The 24,034-nt window shown below is 37.9% G+C and overlaps 1 long non-coding RNA gene across 2 annotated transcripts; it reads left to right on the forward strand.

Annotated features, from left to right (window-relative positions):
- The first annotated feature begins 2,188 nt into the window (after nucleotides 1-2,188).
- LOC149787604 (uncharacterized) lies at nucleotides 2,189-23,681 on the forward strand. 2 transcript variants are annotated; one of them, XR_016424371.1, is made up of 5 exons: nucleotides 2,189-2,600; nucleotides 3,103-3,224; nucleotides 13,611-13,725; nucleotides 23,012-23,118; nucleotides 23,571-23,681. It is a non-coding gene; the product is annotated as an uncharacterized LOC149787604 (long non-coding RNA). The 2 variants fall into 2 exon arrangements; XR_016424370.1 differs by lacking the exon at nucleotides 2,189-2,600 and having other exon boundaries at nucleotides 2,725-3,224.
- Nucleotides 23,682-24,034: the final 353 nt, after the last annotated feature.

Here is a 24,034-nt window from a genome sequence, read left to right on the forward strand (position 1 = left end):
ATTTCAAAGAAACCCATATAACTTTTTTTTTTTAAAAGAGAAAAGGGAAGAAAGGAAGAAAGAAAAAAATAAAAGAATTTTGTAATTTAATTTTTTTTCTTCTTTCTCTGAAAGAAAATTCTAAAGACATATATAGGAAGGGATACAGGGAAAATATAAGGGGGAAGTAAATGGCGATGACATCATGGGGCTAAGTCACAGGGCTCAGTGAAGTGCATAGGCCCATCATGAGTCTTTGAAAACACCCAATGTAGAACATAAACAGACAAAATAAAGACACAAATACATACTGTATAACACTTAGTTTAAAACCCTACTAACTTCTCCCGCACTGCATGGTTGACCACTATAGAATAATGTGGTCTCATAAATACGTTTGGATCTTTCAATAAAGCATAATCAGATAAACTAAATAAAGGAGGCCTAACGCGACCCAGGAAAAACACATAGAGAATAAAGAAGCGTGAACCTTGGATCGAGCGTAACCTACCTATCAACATCTTTAAAGACTATTATGAGGAACGACACATATTATCACTCGAATAATAAAATAGGAAATTATTTTTTTTAAACAAAATCTAAATAGTACACCATTCCATCGTCAAAATTAGAAAACCATAAAACAAATTAAAAGATACAATATAACATCATAAAGGAAGAAATACAACTGGGAAAGATATTTGATCTATACTTGCTGTCTCAAACATAAAGAAAATATAGCATACACACAATATAAGACCATTACATATAGCAAACACTGAGACCTAGGCGACATATAGCAAAGGTTACAAAACATTTCAAGGGAATGAACTTCGAGCAAGGTGAGGGAAACCAGACTCGGACGAACAACCCTTTAGATAACACTATGGAAACATAAATACCCCATCAAAAATTCTAAAAACTAAATTTTTTATATAAAATTTTGTTTTAATAAAACGTAGAACACATCTGAGGGGGAAATACACAAATATAAAATACTTTTTATTTTTTTTGGGAAATGGGGGCATCTGTCCGTTGCCCCCCCCCCCAAAAAAGTGTGTGTGTGTGTGTGTGTGTGTGTGTGTGTGTGTTATTATACCCATTACATTACTTGCAAAATATATATGGTGCTGACATTTTTGGCAAGAGGGAGACCTACCGATATTCTGCATATAATTATTTTAATGTTTTTCAGAGCGAGAGTATTGGGGCCTGATCTGTTCAATATATTTCTCAACTGATACAGCAGGTATAATCAGAGGCGTAGCTGGGGGGGGGGGGGGGGAAGGGGAGTACATATGTCCCCGGGCGCCAAGGTACAGGGGCGCCAAAATGAGGCTTACAACGTTACATTATAATAAGTAAACAAGGGTAATATTCAAAAATGTGATTAAACGGGGAGGGGGCTGGGGCGCCAATTTTATAGTTCGTCCCCGGGCGCAAAATATCATAGCTACGCCTCTGGGTATAATAGAGACCCGCCCCCCCCCCCCCCCCCGAGTTTGCCACAGAGCGCTCGTGTAATATACGGTTTAATACAAAATACATGATTGTGGGCAGGAATATACAAAATTTGGTCGATATACATGATCGTTGGTATCTATTCAAACGAGGGCCATGAAATACATTAGCAAATTCCTACAGTATTTTAAGGCAGGCGATTACGAATTATTTAAACCACGTTTTTCATCTGTCACAGATTTTATAATCATTTTGAAGTGGCTGCTTTATCTCGAGGAAAACGAGCGGTAAGTGTTATACAAAACAAAATCTTAATAGCAATTTGATCACTTTTGCGTCATTTGACAGTAAGAATAGTAATAAATAGAGGATAATTTCTTTTCCTACGTTAGGCCTAATACCTGGTATGTTTTTTAGTGTGGTACACACACAAAAAACAACCCCAAAACAACACTAACAACATTTTAAAAAACCCACAAAAACGAGTGCCGTGCCGAAGCCACGGGCTAAAATGCTTTATTATCATTTTTTTTTATTTATAGCATCAATCACAAATTGAAATATATACAGTATTAGCGTTGGAAAAGAAAGTTTTCTTTTTGTTATATTTTTTTTCTCACCCTAGCGAAACACTTTCTGCAAATGACCTTAATAAAAAAAAATAATAAATTAACCTAAACCACTTTGAATGTCGACCGTATCTTTTATTTACACGGCATCATGCGCGGAAGAAAATACCAACTGAACCGGGATTTCAGACAGCAGATGAATAGAAGTTGATTCATTGAACATCATTAGCAATTGTACAATCAAACAGATGCAACAATGAAAAGTGGAACTATGAAAAATCGAGAATGTTAGATTTGCGAAGGATTTATTCCGAATCATTGTCTGCTAATAGAGAATTCATGTCAGTTGCTGTGTCGGCGATGCCCACACAGCGCGCCGTCCAAATGTGAAGTTGCGTTTTGCTGACAGACATAACACTGCCATAATTTATCTGATGGCATGTAAAGAAGCTGCTTAAATTATAGTATTTAAAAGTTTCTTCATTTTGTAAGAGCTCAAGAAATTAATTCTGGTTTGAAAGACAAGATGACGGTAAAACTCAGAAGACGTAGCTGTACAGTACCGTTGGTGTTGGAGACATCATAATAAAGGTAACTGCGTTAACTTCGCTTTTTGTTTGGTAATTTGTTGGATATTATCTTTTGCTGATCTTCTTTGAGCTTGGAGTAAATTTTACATTCTGAATATTTTTATTTGCACTTATCTGCTTAATATGTATTGCTGGGATATCATATAGAATATGAAGTCAGTATAATGGTACTATATTACATATTTGAATGATAAAAGACTGGTAAATGATATAATGATAAACTACAAAATAAATAATTTGCCCAATATCCCAAATATGTTAATTAAAACAAACATTGAATGTAAATTCAGATATAATGAGCAGTTGTAAGAAGTAAGAAATAACATTTTATCCATTGAACCTGTTATGTGTTATCATCATCAGTTTTAAAATAAACACATGGAGACAAGTTTGCTTAAATTCTAAAATTAACACACACACACACACACACATATGGTATTTTAATCTAATACAGAAATGGTGACATTGATATATGCAGACCAATAGTTTTTTTTCTTCTACAGATATAAATTAAAAAGCCTAATTCTGAGAGTTTCACCTACAACATTCATGATGGGAAAGGGCCACTAATTAAGAGCTGACATATGTGGAAGAAAAATACCATCCATGTTGAAAAGGGCTAGAGGTAATGTGAGAAAACATAATTTATCAATCTTATTTAACATTATTGTTGATATTTTATCTCAACTGGTCAAAAGGCTAAGTGGGTTTATGTAATGGTCCAGAGTGTGTTATTTATTTCACATCCCCTTCTGTCTTTCAACAGTAAGAAATTAGCTACTTTGGAGTCCATAGTTCTGATCAATTTGTTTATATAAAACTTGGTTTTGGGCTTAAATCAACATCTTGGATAAATTTAATAATGAGGAAAATCCAAGTATATACATGTGATCATGTATAAGATTAGTTGAGTTTTTTAACCAGCCTAAAAGCCATACTTCCACAATATAGGCTAAAATCATTAAGTTGTCCTTGAAGTTTGATGAGTGTTAACCATTAATAATAATAAGGTGATCTTTCATCTGAGTATGTTACCACCGCATGCAATATTTATACATGTAGTGCAGTTTTTACTAAATGTAGAATACATGCTTATATAAATGAGATCTAGATTGAAGAAGTGAAGATGCATACAAATACATGAGGTTATAACCACTACTGCTGATTCAAGTTTGATCATGCTTGGCCATTGGGCTTATAGAGTCAAGTTTCACAATGATGCTTATTATGAGTGTGATAAAGGTATGGTAGTGAAGTGACCTTGCATCTGATTGGCAGAGTTTCTTATGATTTGCACAACAGTGTTTATGATCCAATTTAGATCTGACTTGTTTAATTATTTGCTTGTATGTCTGAGGCTATAAGCAAAATCTATGCATATAATGTGGTGGTTCTACATCTCACTAGCCATTCTTGCTACTGCTCTTAAAACTATTTCTCATTAATTTCATCAGACTTGGTGAATAGATTTATCTCATCAAGATATAGCAAAAGAGCAATTTTGTAAAAAAAATATTCATTCATATTAAACTCAAATTCTGCATCTGATTGGTTGACCTTGCAAATACTATAAGGGCTCTATTTCTGACAAAAAGATTATTTTGATTTAATGTAGCAGAAATGCTTATATGATCAAAACATTGAACATATTTGATGACAAATAAGAAATAGTTTTTCATGCAAATTTGATAAACATTGATAAATCGGTTCATATCATTAAAAGCTTGGAAGAGTTTGATTACATGCGAGACCATCACATATTAATCATTCTTTATTTAGAGAATTATTTTTGTCAGGATTTAGTAAAATATGTAAAATCAATATGGACTGGTTTTGTTATGTACAGCAACACTAGTTGTTTACTGAGTACTGAGGGAATTGGAGTAAGGCAAGGGTACATTGCAGTAGGTAACCTGGTTGACTTGATAACATGATTTTAACACAAACATTTTTATCAGGAGTCTAGCATACTAACCATTGATTCACTGCAGATCCTGCCCCCATTAGTTACCTTTTAATACATAAAGCATTTGGGTTTTTTATGTCACAAATCCCATAGGGATTAAAATTAACATCATAGGTCTCACTGGATAGTTTCGTATTTTGACATCCCTCTAATTTTTAAGGTAGAAGGCATGAACCTAATTATCACAAGCCTAGCATTTATAAATTTACACATAAGCTAAATCTATAATGTGGTTCAGATTTACTTTGAGTTAGGCATGGAAATAGGTTGGCTTGTTGGTGACTGCCTGTCACAGTTAGATGAGCATTGGAGATCATATGCGTAACTTAGTCTGCAAATGAGCTGCCGACTTTTATTTGTGTCTGCTACAGAGGTAAATATAAAAAAATCTTGATGGTAGAGGGGTGATGAAAAGTATGCTAATTTGTTATAGTACTAGTGAACTTTATTCATGCATAAGGCACATACTGATTCTTTTAGTTGCCTTGTCACAGAAAAATATTGAAAATAGCTATTTCTAGTAAAAAATTAATGTAAAATGTACCTGCATCCTTTGACCCTACCAGAACCAAACTAAAAGCTCAAATTTGTGCAGCTGCTTTTGCTCATCACAAACATAATTGGAGTATAACTGCTAACCCTACCCTCTAGCACACATTTCATTCATTCATTGGATTAAAGTCACGTGCACCTTTTGGTATGTGCGACTGTTTAGTTTGTACACGTTTGTGTACTTTTTGAATTTAGCGATTAACTTATACAATGCCCCCAAGCAAGCAAGCCGAAGCCCAGGTGCCCCAAAAGGTCCCACCCAGGCTCTCGTCGCTGCAACCTTCTCCATCGTTGTACTCCGTTGGTGGTCTGTTTCTGCATCCTGCATCTCCTTCCTCTCTCATTTCAGGCAGTAACCGAAGCACACCAGCAGCAGTATTATTAAATTTTCGTTGCAATCAATGCCCAGTTCCCTATATTTATTGGGCTATTCCTGTACTATCTTGCCAAACATGTGATTGTCACATACGCTTCAGATATTCCTGAGTTGTGAATTTTCCTATCTTTTGTAAGGTCTATTAAATTTTGTGTACTTTGCGTACTTGAATTTTCCGGAAATTTTTTCACATCTAGTAGGCTTTTAGTAGCCCTTTATTTTGTTTTGGAGATCTCAATTTGGTTAAGTATTTCGTACGTGTGGCTTTAAACCAATCAGTGTGTTTCAGGGCCAGTAAGTTGTTGGTCAAAAGAGGGCTTTCGTGGGTCAGAATGAAAGCCCTATGTGGTAAAATTTGTTTGTAAAAAAGAAAAAAAAAAAGAAAAGAAAAGAAAAAAAAGGTGGGTAGGGAGTGTGTATGCTATATTTGTGTGATGGCTATAGACATTTTTGTTCGTTTTTCTGCTTTTCCCACATATCCCGACAACACACATTCACGCTCACTTTCTCATTCACACTTATAAGTAGATGTGTTGGGGGGGTGGCCTTATTTATTTTGTTTGATTTCGGGAAGGCAATTCTTTTCATACTGGGGGGTGGGGGTGGTTTGATTATTTGAGGCATACTCTTTTCATTGTTTCTGCCTTCATTCCCCAAGGTCTGCAAGTGTCCTGTTCTTTCTTCTTTTACTGCCTTAGGACGTTTAACTTCATTCTGTGCCTTTTCCTGCTCTTCTTTATTTCAGCTCTTTCTGCCTTATCCCGTGTCCGTTTCTGTTTTGGTCTTCTCGTCCTTTTGATACTGCCATGTTCGCCGTGAGATGTTTTCTTCGAGGGAGGTGGTTTGATTGCCTTTGTTTCCCTTCGCTTTGACCACTTGGCTATTTACCTGTTATTTTTGTTTAGCTTAGCTATTTGTGATTTATTTTAATGTATATTTTTTTTATTTTTATTTTTTTATATTTTTTTTTTTTTTTTTTTGAACCTACGGGGCCTAGCATGCCATTATAATTCCAAAACAGTGATTTTGTAATATTCGTCCTTATCTGGTTTTTATTGTTCGGGTTATGAGCGGCGGTGTCAGTCTGTGAACCCACTAGCCCGAGCCGGCCGTCACAATTCCCAAACAGTGATTTGTAATATTTTGATTGGTTTTTTTCTTTTTTGGTTCGATCTTTTAGGTTTATTGGTTTTAATTTCTTTACATGGTCTCTCTTTATACCCAACCCTTCATTCGGTTTAGATTTGTCCCCTTTTGCCTATTTTGTTAATGAATGTCATGATGTTATTATAGGTCATTCCTATGTTATTGTTTTTTGCCACAAGTAACTCCGGGTATGTCCACCGTTCTCCTATTTGTTCCTGTTGAGATTTTAGTTCGGCCCTTTCCTGGTTGTATTTGGGGCATATATTTATTAAGTGTGCGATTGTTTCTGGAGTTGGGCAGTAGGGGCAGTTTTCGGTTGGTCCCCTTTTTATGTGTTTCCCTGCGCATCCTGCCAATAGTGTTTTACCTGTTCTTATTCTATTTATTATTGTTATATCGTATGGATTTTTGAAGGTCGGACTTTCGACTTTTCTACTTACTTTTTTCATCATCGTGTGTATTAGACTGTTTGCATCCGATTTTTCCCATAGCTCTTGCCACATGTCATTGATCTTGTCCCATGTTATTGATTTCAGTGACGCTGTATGCTATATTTTGGGCTTTTGGTTCGTTTGTGGCGTTTTTTGCTTCTGCATCTGCTTTGTCATTGCCTGGGATTATGGATGTGAGAGGGTATCCATACGAATTCAACGTGTTTGTTGTTTTTTTCAATCTCTTTAAGTAGCGATCTTGCATGATTAATCATATTAGGTCTGCTCTTGGATTGGTCCGTTGCTAACGATTGTAGTACACTGTAAGAGTCGCTTAGAATGACTGCCTTAGTTGTGGGGTATGTTTTGACGTATGTTAATGCCATTAGTATTGCCATGAATTCTACCGTGTATATAGCGCATTGGTCTGGGAGTCTTTTTCCAACGGTGACATCTAATTTTGGGATCACTATCCCTGCTGCAGTTTTATTTGGATTTTTGGTTTTTGATCCATCTGCGAAGATTTGCGTGTATGTCTCGTATTTGTTGTCAATGTACGTTAGTATTGATGCTCTTAGTCCTATCGGGTCATTTTGTTTTTGTCCTAGTTTACGTAAGCTAAGATCTATTTGTGGTGTGGGACAGGTCCACGGGGGGTCTGGGTAGTACCTTATTTTTTCTGGGTTGATATTTGCGATTTGAAATTTCCTTTTTAATTCTATAATTATTTTCCCACTAGGTATTTTTTTATTTTTTCCTTTTGTATCGAATGGTTTGTCGCATGCTAAGAGGGCTTGTAGCGTGAGGTGGTTGGGTTGGTGTATTGATATTCGAGTAGAGTATCGCAGCATCAATTCCTTCCGCCTTAGGTCTAGCGGGGGTTCTCCTACTATTATTAAGATATCTTGTGTGGGGGTACCATTTAGGACGCCGGTGCATACCCTTAGCGCTTTTGATTGGACTGTGTCTAGTTTCTTTAGTAACGTGGCGTTCGCCGCTCCATATACCTGGCAACCGTAGTCCAATTTTGCTCTTATAAGTGCTCTATATAGGGTAACGAGTGTTTTTTGATCAACCCCCCAATTCACCCCTCTGAGGTTTCTGTGGAGGTTGATGTCTCGTTTGCACTTCGTTACGAGTTCTTGGATATGAGCTGCCCACGTGAGTTCGTGGTCGAATACCATACCTAGGAGTGTCGCTTGTTTTTCGAATTTGATGGGTACCCCCTTTAGGGTTAAGTTTGGAGTGGGTGGGGGGTGGCCACCTCCCGGATTGGAAACTATGCCTACTGTTTTTAGAGGTGACAATTTAAATCCCCATTTATCTGTCCAATTTCCTATATCGTTTAGTCCTTTTTGTAAGTGCTTGGTCGTTTCTCTGCTGGCCGGGTTGCCAGTTTTCCATACGGCACTGTCATCGGCGAATTGGGATAAGTCAAGGTGGTTGGGTTTTACCGCTGTTTCCAGGTCGTTTATCATTATATTAAATAAAGTTGGGCTGATTACGCTTCATTGTGGCATGCCATTTTCCAGTTTGTATCGTTCGGAGTAGTCTTGTCCTAGTCTGACTTGTATCTTTCTATCGGTTAGGAAGTTAGCAATAAATTTGTATATATTGCCAGTTATTCCGTATGGTTTAAGTTTACTTATCAGTCCCTTAGTCCACATTAGATCATATGCTTTTTCCATGTCTAAGAAGATGGCTGTAACATATCTGGATTTTTAAAATTTTTCTCTAGATGCTAATTTGACAGCGGTTTCTAGTCTCATGAGTTGGTCTATTGTGCTTCGGTAGTTGCGAAACCCGCTCTGTGTATTAGCTAGTAGTCCTTTGCTTTCTAAATGGTATTTCAGCCTGTTGTTTACCATAATTTCCATTATTTTACATATATTGTCTGTTAGTGATATGGGCCTGTATGATTTTATATCGCTTGAGGGTTTTCCAGGCTTAAGAATCGGGACCACTACTGCCTTTTTCCATCTTATAGGTATGGTACCGGTTTCCCATATTTTATTAATGAGGTTAAGTGCAATTGTGACAAGTTTTTTGGGTAGGTTCTTGTACATTTCATACCCCAAAGTGTCCTCCCCGGGGGATGTGGTCTTTTTGCCGGCGAGGGCCTTTCTCCATTCGGCTTCTGTAAACGGAAGGTTTAGTGGGCCGTCATTATTTCCTGCTTCCTTTATGTTGTCAGAGTTGCTTTCCTCAAATTGCCTTTTATGATTTTTAAACTTATCCTCTAAGTTGGTATTGCTACACATGTTGGCGAAATAGTTTGCGAATAATTCTGCCTTATGTTTGTTGTTTTGTCCAGGTATGTTGGGGGTTATTGATTTAGTTTTGCCTCTCATTTTTTTAATTCTTTGCCACACCTCCTTCGATTTTGTGTTAATATCTAGTTTTGAGCAGAATTCTCTCCATGAGTTTTGTTTAGCTATCATAATAGTTTGTTTGGCAGTTTTTTCCTTTTCCTTGTAGTAGTTAAAGTCCCTATTATTTTTAGTTCTTTTGAATTTGTTTAGAGCTCTTTTTTTCTCTTTAATTGCTATTTTACATTCATTATTCCACCAGGGCACCGTGGGTTTGGGTGCTACTCCTTTAGTTTTAGGAATTGTTTCTTGGGCCATTGTGTTAATGGTTTCTATTAATTTGTCATTAAAGGTGTCAATGTCCCGGTGATATATGGTTTCTGGGTCGATTGAGTCACCTATCTGTTTGAACCTAATCCAGTTGGCCTGTTCGTATTTCCATCTTGGTGTGAAGGACGCTTTATTTTGAGGTATTCTAATTTGTATTTCTATATTTATAAGGTAATGGTCACTTCCCATAGGGTCGCTTTCATCAACTTGCCAATCAGAAATGCCTGCTAATCTTGGTGTGCATAGAGATAGGTCTATTGCTGATGTGTGGCCTGTTCTGTCATCTATCCGTTGTTTAGAAAAACTAAGTTGCATTTTTGTGCCCATTTTTCTACAATTTTTCCTTTAATGTCCGTCTTTTGACTCCCCCATAGTTCATTGTGCGCATTGAAGTCCCCGCATATTACCACCCATTCTCCACAGTCTTTAATCATTTTGATTGTTTCGTCTGCACTTAAATTGCGCTGCTCATTTGTTTCATAGAGGTTAACGATTAGTACCTGCTTAGTTTGAGCGGTTATTTTGACTATCTGTATTTCAAAGTCATTGGGCGGTCTACTATCTGTTAATTTATGCATTTCTGATGTAATTCCATCTCTAACAAAGGTTGCTAACCCCCCTCCTCTTGCTGTGGGGGATCGATGCTTTAGGTATTTGGTGTTGTAGCCTATGATGTTTGGGATATGTGAGGTATCATTTAGGTGGGTGTCCTGTATGCATATAACATCTGGTTTTCTTTCCTGTTCAAGTATTTTGTTATTTAGTTGGTCAGCGTGGGCCCTAAGGCCGCGTGCATTCCATTGCCATATTTTGATTTCTGCTCTGGAATCCATCTCTAGTGCAAAAAGTCTTAATAGTTTGTTTAATTTACTGTTGTTTTCATTTTATGCGTGTTTCCTACCAGTGAGGGTGATACCTATTTATTTTGTTTTTGGTATCCTGATTTTTGTTTTGGCCTGCTTATAGTTTACCCCATGGGAGATCATATATTCGACTATTAGGGCTTCTCTAAGAGCCCTGGGGCATTCTGCGTGGTTTGGTTTGTGGTTACCACTACAGTTAGCGCAGTGCTGATTGGTGGCGCTACATGTTTTCCGGTCTGGGTGGTGAAGACCACATTGATTGCACCGGAATAGGTTTCCGCAACTCTTAGAGTAATGCCCCCAATTTTTGCAGTTGCCACAGAACCGTGGTTTGTTTTTGAAAGCAAAAATTTTTTTAGCCTCGAGTTTTTCGGCTATTTTGATAGTTTCTGGGGTGGCGCCTTAAAAAAGAGTACCACTGCAGTGCTATCCTTTCCCCTTCTTGTTTTTAGGCGGATTGCTTTCTCTACTTCCTGTCCTTTACTCCTTATGTAGTCTACTATTTCATTGGTTTTATTTTGAGTTGATACGTATATGACTCCTTTGTTGTGTGTTTTTGGGGGGTTTGGGTCTATGTGTTGTTTTGTTCTGTTGTGTCTAGTGACCTGAACATTTATTTGGCCTATTCTTTCAATTTCCATATATTTGGCAATCTGTTGTTCAGTGGTGCATTTGATTATCAGCAAGTCGTCTCTAGTGCTTTTAAGCGTGAATTCTCCTTGGTGATGTTTGTTCAATTGCCATGCTATGGTTTTAAAGGCTAACTTCGTTATTTTGGAATTTACTCCCTTGACGAAGAGAGTCAGTTCAGCGGGGTGTTTCTTGTTTTGGATATTTTGCAGACTGGTCTTTTTTCCCCTGGTGTTTGTCTCTTTAGCTGACTTTGTTTCGTTGTCCATAACCGGCTTGCTGGGTCTTGTATTGACAGTTAGTGTGTTCCTTATTCTTTCTAACTGGTATTTGGGATTTGGTTTTCCTATTATTCTTACCTTTTGTTGAGTCGTGTGTGACTGCTTTATTTGTGGTAGGGTGAGGGCGTTCTGTTTCATCTAGTAGGTTCTCAGTTTGAGTCCCCTGGCTGCTAGTGTTTTTAACCAGCGTGGTCTGGGTTGTTTTTGTGCTTGTTGAGTATTGTTCCTCAGTTTGGGTACTCATGTCGGATGTAGTTTTGCGGTTACTCGGTAGATTGTCCACATTCTCGTTTACGCTTGGTGACAGGTAGAGTCTACTCATCGAGTCAGTTGGGGTCGAGTTGAAAATTGGCGTTAAGAACTGTATCTGTCGTTTTTCTCTTAGGGGGGATGAGACTGCTTCGGAGTAAGTTTGCCTTAGTTTATCTGCCTTTAGGTTGACCAGGCAGCTGAGATAACTATTTGATGATGTGACATTAATTTTGTTGTTATCCATCTTGAGTTTCTTTATTTGATGTAAGGTATATATGACGGGATATTTCTTTATCTGTCTTAACTATACTTTATTCTACTTAGTACTATGAAAAAGCAACAGCTGTAAGGGGATATGCAAATAGCTTTTATTCTGATTTGTGTAATTAATTATTATATTACTATTATCCAATTTAAACTTATTGAAATTATTTTCTAGCCAAATGGTCAAAGTAAAAGGTTTTACTTACCCCGATCCAATTTTCTTTTTAAGATCTTTAGAGTTTTTAAATACAGCCTTCTAATTATACAAGTTTCATTACATTGGTCAATAATTAGTCACATGTGATGACACTTGTAACTAATCAAACCACAGCAACTGAGAGCAGACTAAGCACTGATATTTATATGGTACAGTGGCAATATACAGTCTGTCTGCTGCAACACATGAAACAAACTGGACAAATCTGAAAGCCTTGAATTTGACTTTATTTATCTGTATGGTAGAACAGAACCTGAGTTGAAAAGCTTTTAAAGAAAGACCTTGATATCAAACCTAATAATAACTGCAGGAGTTATATTATGGATAATTAACCATTCTCTCAGTTTCAAACTGGGCATTCCATCCCATGGGGTTCTAAATGTAAACCAAGTGTAACTGATATCCTAATGAACTGTAAAGACCATAGCAGCACAACAGCAGGGGACCAGGTATGTCCAGATCCAGAAATCACAGACCAGTTTCAAACTGATGATGAACCACATAAAAATTACACATCTGCTAGAACTTATGTTATGAAGATAACTTAAATTGCATTATTATTAATCCTCCTCCTCACATTCATCATAATTGAGATGCATCATATATGTTTTATTGTAAAATAGTTTATGCAACATAATTCAGTGAAGACCTTTGCTGCCAATTTACCAGTGAACCATTTGTTTCAATGAACATATTTTATGTTGTAACAAGGAGCATCATTTAAACATTATGATACACTTATCATACCTGTATATGAAATCTTAATACTAACACTTATACTTGCAATACTACTACTAATAAAAACACCTGCATTGATAATTTGATTATGTTCAATTGGACTTGTATCTAAATGATCACCAGCTGTATGAAAAGACATATTTTAATATATAGATATTGGATGGAATACTAGTTACCACAATTGAATAGTCATATGATAAATGATATATTATTTTAAACAATTTATATTTGCAGTGAAACATACTTTTACATTATTTTCACTTAAATTTCATTTATAGAGCAGTATACTCTGCATTCATTAAATTACTGAAATGGTTATAATACAACAACAAATACTGCAACTTCCAGAATCACAAAAATCAAAAGATATAAACAAAAACTTCCCTACATGTATCAACAGTTGTCACTTAATAGACAGAACTCTGAAGATTTAGAATAGGATGTTAACAAATTAGGTATTCAAGTTAAAAAGAAAAAAATACCAAGTAAGCTTACTACCAAAAAATCAAACAATAACAGTGAATTTTAGTACATTCCCAGGAAACAGAATATATGATTTTTCTTAACTTGATCTGATACATCTTAAATCTATAGAAAATGATTCATATTGTATGACTAAAATATTATGTAAACAAAAATTCCATCACTTTTTTCAGATGCAACATGCATACCCCAACCCATCCTTCTTGATCATAAAGTATACCAGCATTCCACTATAAGATGGGGAGCTGTAGTGGCTCAGTGGTTAGCTTTCTGGACCTGTGAAATAAGGTAGGTTCAAATTCTACCATCAGACCAACCTGGGTTAGCTACCATGGTGTGTCCTTGGGCAAGGCACTATACTTAAAGTGCCTTGGCACTAAATAACTTACTTGTGTTGGTTTACCATAAAAGGCCAAACCAAACACAAAAAAACAACAACTTTAAAATATGAGTTTTGTCAATACTAAGTAATTGAAAATCATACTGAAGAAATGTTTTTGTTAATACAGATTAATGGATCTAAAAAATCTCTTTCTTCTGCAGGAGTTTAAAATGTTAAATTAAAAAGGTCATGGTACACATTGCCTTGTTCGTACACATCAGGCTCCGTAACCCATATCCAACTAAAAATTTTAGTAGAGTCTGAATAAAACATATTTTAATCTGGATGATAATATTCTTTCTCCATTCATATATTACACCACCAAGATTGATCCAAATAAGATTACATTTTACTATAACACTGAGGATGAGTATGCCTCTTAACAACTTACAAATGTGGAGAGAATGGAGTTAAACTGAACTTTGATTTCTTTTCAACCATAGCACAAGATGATCATTTATTATGAAAAAACCTGAATAAAGTTGGAGTTCATAACCATGACAGTCTTGATACAATATAAATTCAATATATTATTGTTGTCTTGAGGTATAGTTCTGTATATTACAATCTCACACAAGATCAGGGTATATTTTAGTACCATACAGTTAATTCGGGATTGTATTAATACCTATTCTGGTGAATGAACATTAAATAAGATTTACTATTTTGGAACCAGTTGCAATAAAGTTTACTAAACAAGAGAAAATATGACTTTACTATAATATCTAAAATGTAAAATCTGCAAACAGAATACTTGCTTGACTTTACACTTCAACTATATCATAATATTTATTTGAAATGAATTTATACAAATGGCATTAAATTGGGTTTCAGGCTGGTAATGACAATGGTAGTAGTGAATAGGGACGGTCTAGGGACTAGGGAACTTCCATGTTAAAAAGGGTATATCCACTCTGGGGACTATGTAATTTAACATGGGAGAAAAAAAAAAATATCCATTCTAGGGACAAGGGGAATTTAACATGGGAGAAAGAAAAAAAACTATTCACTCTAGGGACAAGGGAAATTGAACATGGGGAATAAATCGTGGGACTGTCTTGGGACAGGCGAAAATTGAAACAGGGAGGGGTCTCTATTTTTTTATTATTTTTTTAAACAAAAAAATAAAAAAAGGGGTATGCAATTGAAAGTCAAGATCTTTTCGAGAGATAGGAATGGCCCTGAAAAGGGCCTTTGGTTTTATGTTAATATACCCTTAACATAAAGGGCATCTGTGACATCTTCTTCTTGACCTTAGGCTGTGCCTGACTGCAGGACCATAGATTAAGACTCTTTTGAGGCATCCTTGATGCTCCACATAAGATTCTTCGCATCCACAGGCTGGTGTCTGTCCTGTGGATAACTGTCCAGTTGGATCGGACATACATTGATATGTCCGTCCGGAACATCATCGAAGACACAAGCGTTGAAGATTGTACATCGGTCCACATGTTGGGGTGCTGAGTAACAGGTGAAGGAATGCAGTGAACTGTACTTATTTATAGGGGGAGGAAGGATTGAAACGGATTGAGTTTGTTGACCAATCCAAACACGCGTTACAAAATTCAGTCAGCCCACGTCCAATCCGAAGAGAGCAGTCTGTGACGTCACATAGTCTATATAGATTCGCTAGCGCCTGTGCGTAGTCAATCTAAGCGACAGTTTTTCAACATGACGGAAACTCAGAAAACGATCAGTTTGGGTGCACTGATGGTGGAGACTACCCAAGGGAACCCAGACTTACTTTCAGAAGAGGTGAATTGGGATTTTGTGGATTTTTTTACCTTGCAAGAATTTGTTCCTGAACCTTCGTCACCTTCTCCTTCATTACCGCACATGGAAAATTTTAGACAGAGACAGAAAGAAGAATTGGAGAAATTTATACAACAGCAAAAGGAAGCGGAACAAGCTTTTCTCCTACAGCAACAGCAGCAAGAAGAAGAGGTAAGAAAAAAACAACAAGAAGAAGACGCAGCAGCAAAGAAACAAGGGTGTCAAAATCAAACGGTCACGGTACTGTTAGACATTTTAGTTAAGAAGTCTGAAACAGATGTATCAGACTTCTTTATTACGGCCGAAGAGAATACGACCTTCCCAAGCTAAACACTCCAACCCTGTGACTACGCCTACTGCACCATCCTTAGTGATTTCAACGAAATCATCATCAACAGTACGCAGTCCTGAAGTAGGCCTTGGCCATGGCAAAGGCTTAAGACAGTTAAAGTTGATTGTTTAAACTCACCCCTTACACCAAAAAAGGCCCTTTTCAGGGCCATCCACGTCTCTCGAAAAGAGATAGGCTTTCAATTGCCAATAACTAATAAAAACCATTTTACCCAATAGTACCTGTCTGTGTATGAGTGTGCGTGAGTGTAGGTTCTTATTTTAAAATCAAAACCCAAAGACACTTACCTTTTATAATTAATTTATTCTTTTATAAATATTTACAATTCACAATTCACAACAGAGCACTTTAAAAAGTTCATAGACTTATTCTGTCTCATTGTTCACTCTCTGTTTTTTTAATTTCTTCACCGTCATAGTCTTTTCCTCCTCTTCCTCTTCACTTTCTTCCCTTCTTTTCTTCTCCTGTTTCTTTTTCTTCACCTGTCTGTTTTCTTCCTCTTCTTCTTCCTCTTCCTCTGAAGAATCCCTCTCTTCTTCTGACTCCTCTTGTTTCTTTTTTGGGCAGTCTGGTGACCAATGTCCTTTTTCTTGACAATAATAACAGGTATCTTGACTTTTGTCTCTTCTAACCCCTTTTTTTTCTTTTTTGACGGTCTGGACACTCTGAAGACCAATGCCCTTTCTTCTGACAGATATAGCAAGTATCTTGACTTTTATCTTGAAAGGAAGGAGAGTAGTCCCTCGGCTGGTCTGAAGAGAATTTTCTAATGACCCCTCGCAAAGCTCTGATGAAACGTTCAATCTTGGTAGTCTCTTCCATTGTTGTGCTCAGTTTGAGAGTGAAATGAATAGTGAAAGGACAAGACACATACCCTTTATATACGCTGGTCTGCTATGACTATAAATTAATCCATGGTGTTTAAACTTTAGTCATTTGACTTTTTGCTATCGAGATGAAATGATCCAATTCATTTGAGAAGAAAGAAGAAGAAAGTAAGAGGCAGAAACGTGATCTATCGCCTCGTACTAGGGCTGAAGTCTTGGCACAAATTCATGCCAGTGATTTTGAAGAGGACATGAGTGAACCAGAATCCAAACCCTCTAAACAAAGTTTACCACCCTTAGTCAACCCTGAAAAGTACTATGACATTCGAGAGACGGAAAAGCGTCCCTCTAGAAAATTTAGAACTACGGCTTACAAATACACAGTGAAGTTTAAAGATTTCAAGTCTGAAGTACTGTTAGAGAAAGCAAAAGGGTTCATCACCGACATGTGGGATTCTTTGCTCACCACACTCAAGCGACAATGTCAACCCAAAGAAGATGATCGCTTGAGACTTTCCATACAACATGATGGCTTGAAATCCCCTGTTTGGATCGAGTTTAGCAGCCCTGCAGAATTGACCACTTCCAAAGTCATGGACAAGATTCAACACGTGCAACAATCTAATGACCAGTTTGACATCACCGATGGAAAAGCCACACTGGACATGACCCATGTCTCTCCTCCTCAAGGGACCGGACAATGCAGAAAGACCTTATTGGTCAACAACCTTCGCATTACCAAAACAAGTCTTGTCCAAATTAACAATTTTCAAGACCACATGTGTTTAGCCCGAGCCATCGTGGTGGGATGAACCTATGCCGACAAGAACGACACGGTAGAATGGAAAAGAGCCTGGGAGAACATTCGAAAATCGAACCGAGCCAAACAACGAAATGAAGCAGAACTTCTGTTACAACAAGCATGCCTGTCCAAAGACACATCCTGTGGCATTCCTGAGATGCAAAAATTGCAAGATGCCCTAGCTCCACGATACACCTTGAAAGTGCACCCTCAAGAAGTGCGCGGGTCTCTGTTGTTTCGAGGGAAAGACTTTAAGGATGGAAAATACATTCACCTCTATCATCACGATGACCATTTCAATACCATTACCACTATCACTGGATTCCTGGGATACAAATATTACTGTGAGAAATGTGACTTATGATGGTTATAATAATCGAGAGCAACACAAACATTGTGGATCGAAATGCTCAGGATGTTTGGCCTCTCAACCCTGTCTGAGCGAAGGGCAAGAACCAGTGCATTGTCCTGCTTGTCTGCGCACATTTGTCAGCCCTGCCTGTTACCAACAACATCTGAAGATGCAAGGTTCACAGAAGAAATGTGCTTGTCAACTCCTGAGATTGTGCCCAATGTGTGGACAAGGTCTATGTATCAACAGTACCAAGGCACATGTATGTTCAGGAAAGAAAAAATGTCACATTTGTCACTGCATTGTGGACTTGGAACACCAATGCTACATACAAAAATACCAATCCCAACCAGAGAAAGAGGATGGTCACAAGAAGAAGAAAGGCAATTTCATCTTTTTCGATTTCGAATGCATGCAAGAGACCAGTATTCACATTCCTAATTTCTGCGTGGCTCATCGAGCGTGCGAGAAGTGATTCAAGAACCTATCTTGAGTTATTGCCCTCACTGCAGTAAGATTCCTGGAGGGCGTGAAAAAATCTTTCAAGGACTGAACACACTAGCCGATTTCACACAATGGGTCTTAGACCCCATCGACAAGACGTGGAGCCAAGAGGACATCGAACATTATTATGGAGATTGTCATCACCATGCCACGGTGATGGCTCACAATTTCTCCGGATACGATGGACAGTTTCTTTTGAGATGTTATACGGAACGTGGCATCGAGCGTCCTAAAATCACTTTGAACGGAGCCAAAATCATTTTCATGCAAGTGGGACAAGTGCAGTTTAAAGATTCGATGAGCTACTTAGCCATGCCTTTGAGTCGAATGCCTAAAATGTTTGGAATGACAGAAATGGCTAAAGGGTACTTTCCACACTTTTCAATACAGAAGCCAATCAACACGCCGTTCTACCCCATTTGCCTCAGGCTCACTATTACGACCCTGACAACATGCGTACTGAACGAGAAACTTTCTACGCTTGGTACCAGGCTCACGCCTCCGACCCTTTCGACTTTCAGGAAGAAATGCTAAAGTATCGTCGTTCCGACATGGACATTTTACGGCGATGCTGTGGAAAATTTCGAGAACTGTTCATGGAACACGGAGGGGTTGATCATTTAAAAGAGGCTTGCACCATTGCCAAAGCGTGTTCCTTAGTCTACCGACAACGATTCATGCTTGAAAACACTGTGGCTGTCATCAGTCCTCAAACGACCAACTATATCAAACGTCAATACTCGGTCAAAGCCCCATGCTGGTTGCATTACTTGTGCGACAAGGAAGACAAATGGATTCAGCATGCCCGCAACGGACAGGGCGAAAGATCATCGGAATGCATTCGGTCAATGGCTGGGACTTAGAAAACCCCAAGATCATGTACGAGTTTAACGGTTGCTTATTTCACGGATGTCCCATCTGTTACCCTGACCACGGCACTAAAAATCAGTTCTTACAACGAACCATGGAAGACTTGTACCAGGCCATTTGTCAGCCACGCCTAAAGTTAGAACAGGAAGGATACCAAGTGGTGGAAATGTGGGAACACAAATACAATCACCGTTTGAACACTGATCCTGAGTTTAAACGCCTCATGGAAAGTTACCAGTTCATGGACCCCCTGAACCCAAGTAATAGTTTGTACGGAGGAAGGACCAATGCCACCTGTTTGCTGTACCAAGCTGACGAAGAGAAAGGAGAAGAAATCAAATACTTGGACGTGTGTTCACTGTATCCCTATGTGTGCAAATATTGTTGCTTTCCTGCAGGGCACCCACAATTGTTCACCGAACACATCGACCTAAAAAACATTCGACAATACGAAGGCTTGATCAAGTGCAAAGTTTTGCCTCCCACGAACCTATACCATCCCGTCTTACCTCGCCATTGCCAAGGCAAACTTGTGTTTCCTTTGTGCCGTACTTGTGCTGAAACGTGCAACCAAGATCAACCTTGTCATCACACCCAGGAAGAACGGGCCTTGACGGGGACATGGGTCAGCGTAGAATTGTTCAAAGCTCTGAACATGGGACACCAACTGTTAGAAGTGTACGAAATTTGCCACTTTCCCAAGACACAATAATTCCACAAGGGTGACCCCACGCAGAAAGGCATTTTCGCAGACTACGTGGATGCCTTTTTGAAACTGAGCAAGAAGCCAGTGGCTATCTGTCCTGGTGTCACACTCCCGAAGACCAAAAGACATTCAGAGAGAAATTCTGGGCACAAGAAGGCATTACTTTAAATCACATTGAGAAAAACGAAGGCAGGCGATCGTTTGCCAAAGTGATGTTAAATTGCTTGTGGGGTAAAATGGCACAATGACCGTGTTTACCCAAGACGGAGTATTTGACCGAACCTTCCCGCTACTTTCAGATGATTCACGACAAAGCCAAATTCATGAAACACGTGGACGTCGTTCGTGAGGATTTGATCTTGGTGAATTACGAAGAAGATCTGAACTTTGTAGAAGATGACCCCTTTGGAAATGTCATCATTGCAGCTTACATGACAGCTCATGCTCGCTTAAAATTGTACGAAGCTTTAGAACTGTTAGGGGAACGTGTCTTGTACTTTGACATGGACAGTTGCATTTATATCGATCACCCGAGTCAACAGCACCCTGACATCGAAGGAGACCGTTTAGGAGCCTGGACAGACAAGCACCCCGATGACAAGATTCTAAGTTTCGTTAGTGGTGGTCCCAAAAATTACGGCTACGAATACTGGGACAAACAAGGAGAAGTGCACACGAAGTGTAAAGTGAAAGGACTTACTCTGAATTATCGTACCAGTCGAGTGGTCAACTTTGGCATATTGAAAGAAGCCTTGCAGTCTAGAGAAAGTGACCACCTATCAACCCAACAAGATTGTACGTTTACCCACACACCACATCGTCAGTCGACCCTTGGAAAAAGTCTATCAAATCGTGTAGCAGAAGTGAGTGCGGCTTCCCACCCACTTTACTTTGCCGTATGGACATGTCGGTATAAAACATTGGTTGTAAGAGGATAGCCACCCACCAGAAGGATGACTTCGCCGCAGCAAGAATCGAGTGAGAAATCCAGTGAGAACTCCAAGTTCAAACCCTACCATTTTCCAGTCTTCTTACCTGACTATTGTGATTGTGCCCGTCGATTGGACACGTTTCAAAAATGGCCTACGGATAGGGAAGGATTACCTTCTTCGTATGTTTTAGCTAGAACAGGATTTGTCTACTTCGGACCTGAGTCAGGATTGGGATACGAAGTACAGTGTTTCGCTTGCGGACTGAAGTTACGAATGGATCTATGTATCTACAAAGATTCGGCTATTCTGGAACATACTCGATGGTCTCCGCACTGCCCTTACCTTTCAATGGCCTTTCCACCCATTAAACTACGGTACAATTATGACGGTACCTTCCAAAACTAGACGTAAACACATTGCATCCTATTTCATTGTTGTTTCTTTTCCACATAATAGCTTATTTTTTATAAAATGTTAAACTTTACTAATCTTTTTTCAAGATCACTTTAGTTTGCAAAAATATATCTTGTCATTTATTGGCATTCTACATTGAATTTTGTAAACTAGCTATAAACCTGACCTAATTACTCAACTTAACTGCTGACAGAAACAGTCTACAGTAAATGTATTTCATTTCTATAGCTCGATGGATAAACATTACATCTTTTAAAGCTGTGCACAGAATAGGCCGACATATCACGAGTCAGGAAAACATGGGGGTGGTATCCCCTGTGTCCAAAATTAATATCATTTTGAATAGAATATTCTAGTGACAATTGCCTCTTTTCAAATGGTAAGCATTGCTTTTTTTTATTTTCATCAATCTGTCAAATTCGGTATGCATTTTGCTTTAATATTTGAGATGGAAACCTTAGGTGCATAGAAATGTCAGACAGCATTGTACATCATGGATGGTGTCCAACATACTTTTATGATCATAAAACAAAATCCCATTTTTTAGTTATGGCCACTGATTTAAAAAATATTCATCCAAGCTAAATATAATAATAATAATAATGAGGACTTTGTATAGCGCCTAATCTTTAGAAGCTCAAAGCGCTTTGCAACATTAGACAACATAAAAACATACACAATGATATGATTACAAAAACAAACACCATGAAATTAGAAAACATAAAAAACATGCTGAGAATATTTAAGGTAGTTAACATTATTAAGTCATTAAGTTTGTTTTTGTAGTCAGAATAAGTAGTTTTGAGAGCACTCTTGAATGGGATCACTGCGTCTTTGTGTCTAAGTTCAGTGGGCAATTCATTCCATGTTGCTGGGCCCTGGTATGCAAAAGAATGCTGTCCATGTGACTTTGTTTTCATAGTGAGAATAATGAGTATATGATTGTCGGAAGAGGAGTGTAAGTATCTTGCTTGTGTGTACACATAGGTGAGGTCGGATAGGTATGTTGGACTAGAGTCTGTCAGTGAAACGTAGCACAGAGAACTAATGTTGTGTTTGATTCTGGATCGAATGGATAGCCAGTGTTGGGTACAGAGCAGCGGGGAGGTGTGCTCTGATTGTGGTACTCTAAGTATGATCCAAGCAGCTATGTTTTGAACTTTTTGAAGTCTCTGCAGTAGATATTAAGATGAACCAGACAGAATTGAGTTACCATAGTCCAGTCTTGAAAGCAGTAATGAACACACAAGTGTTTTAGTGGCATCAACTGAAAGATATCTGAGAATGGAGCTGATGCGTCTCAGCTCAAGATACGCAGCCTTGCATATGTTCATGACATGTTGGTGCAATGTGAGAGTACTGTTCAGAGTAACACCTAGGTTTTGTACTGATTGTGTGAATTTAATGTTGGTGTTGCTGATATTTATTGTGTGAGGTAAAGGATGTGAATGAGAAAGTCTTTGATAAGTAAGTATGGCTTGATTTAAATTGTTTTTCATGTGACTTGCCAGAGATTTTTAAATGAATTGATAAAGTAACTTGAGACACATTTCAAAGTACATGTTTTAAAAATATTCCATTGATTATTGCTGGCATTTAGAAAAATGCAATGCATCCTTTGTTGTGAAACTTATTTTAAAACATTGTATTACTCATGCAGAAGCCTGCTTGAAAACTAATGGCAAAGCAAAGGCAAATGGAATGGAAGAGACCATATCAGAGACCCTCAAATATGCACCCAACCAACGCAGAATGATAAAAAACAAGGTAATCCAAATGACTCTTATTTCATCAATATTGGATTCAGTTTCGTCTTTTAAAGCATAGTATTTGCAAAGCGGATGCATTTCTAAACTGATAACAAAATCAGCTTATCCTATTGCCCAGGACTATCAGAGCTAGAGTCCAGCTAACTACAATATGCATATATCTTGTCTGATCGGACAAGTGCCTCCATTTGGAATTTTTATTCACATGAAATATTTGGATGAAATAAATTCATCTTTGTGCAAATTGATTGCACCATCCACTTGCCAGAAATGACAAGTAAGTGCAAAGTTATCTTGTATCATGGCTTAACGATAGTAAGGGAAGCACAAGTGCAGTGAAGAAAATTTCATACATTTTTATAATGCTGATTAACATGACTTCTGCATATGTAACTAGTGCTGAGATGATATGACTTTATTTAAGCATTACAATTTTGTTTTAATTTGCAGGTGCCTGAGCAGAAGAAGTAATAGATAAACTTTACAGTGGAGTTGGAGACTGATTCTGATTCATAATCTTAATTAAATCTAGAAAATAAACATTAAAGTCATATTAAAATATCTGTTGTATTGTTTCCTTCTTTCATTTTTCTCTTAAAAACAAATGTCTGAACCTTTAGTCTGTAAATTCAGTGGATTCCTTATCAGCCCATCTACTTTTACTTTACACCATGCTACTTTAAAAAAAAAATGAATTATCCCCATTGGGGTAGGTCCCCCCAACCCCCCACCCTACTTTGTCAACTTACCTGCCACATTTAAATCTAATGGAAGGCCCTGCTGTAAAGCCTGTTAGTAAAACTACCCAACAAGAGGATTTCATACATTTGCAACTCCTAGATGGATGGTAATGTTTTCATTTTTGTAATGTAGATTTGGACATTCTTGCCACCAGTATGGAATATGTGTTTCAG

The sequence above is a fragment of the Sinohyriopsis cumingii genome, chromosome 11 (assembly GCF_028554795.1).
Source record: "Sinohyriopsis cumingii isolate HCF-2022 chromosome 11, ASM2855479v2, whole genome shotgun sequence".
NCBI lineage: Eukaryota > Metazoa > Mollusca > Bivalvia > Unionida > Unionidae > Sinohyriopsis > Sinohyriopsis cumingii.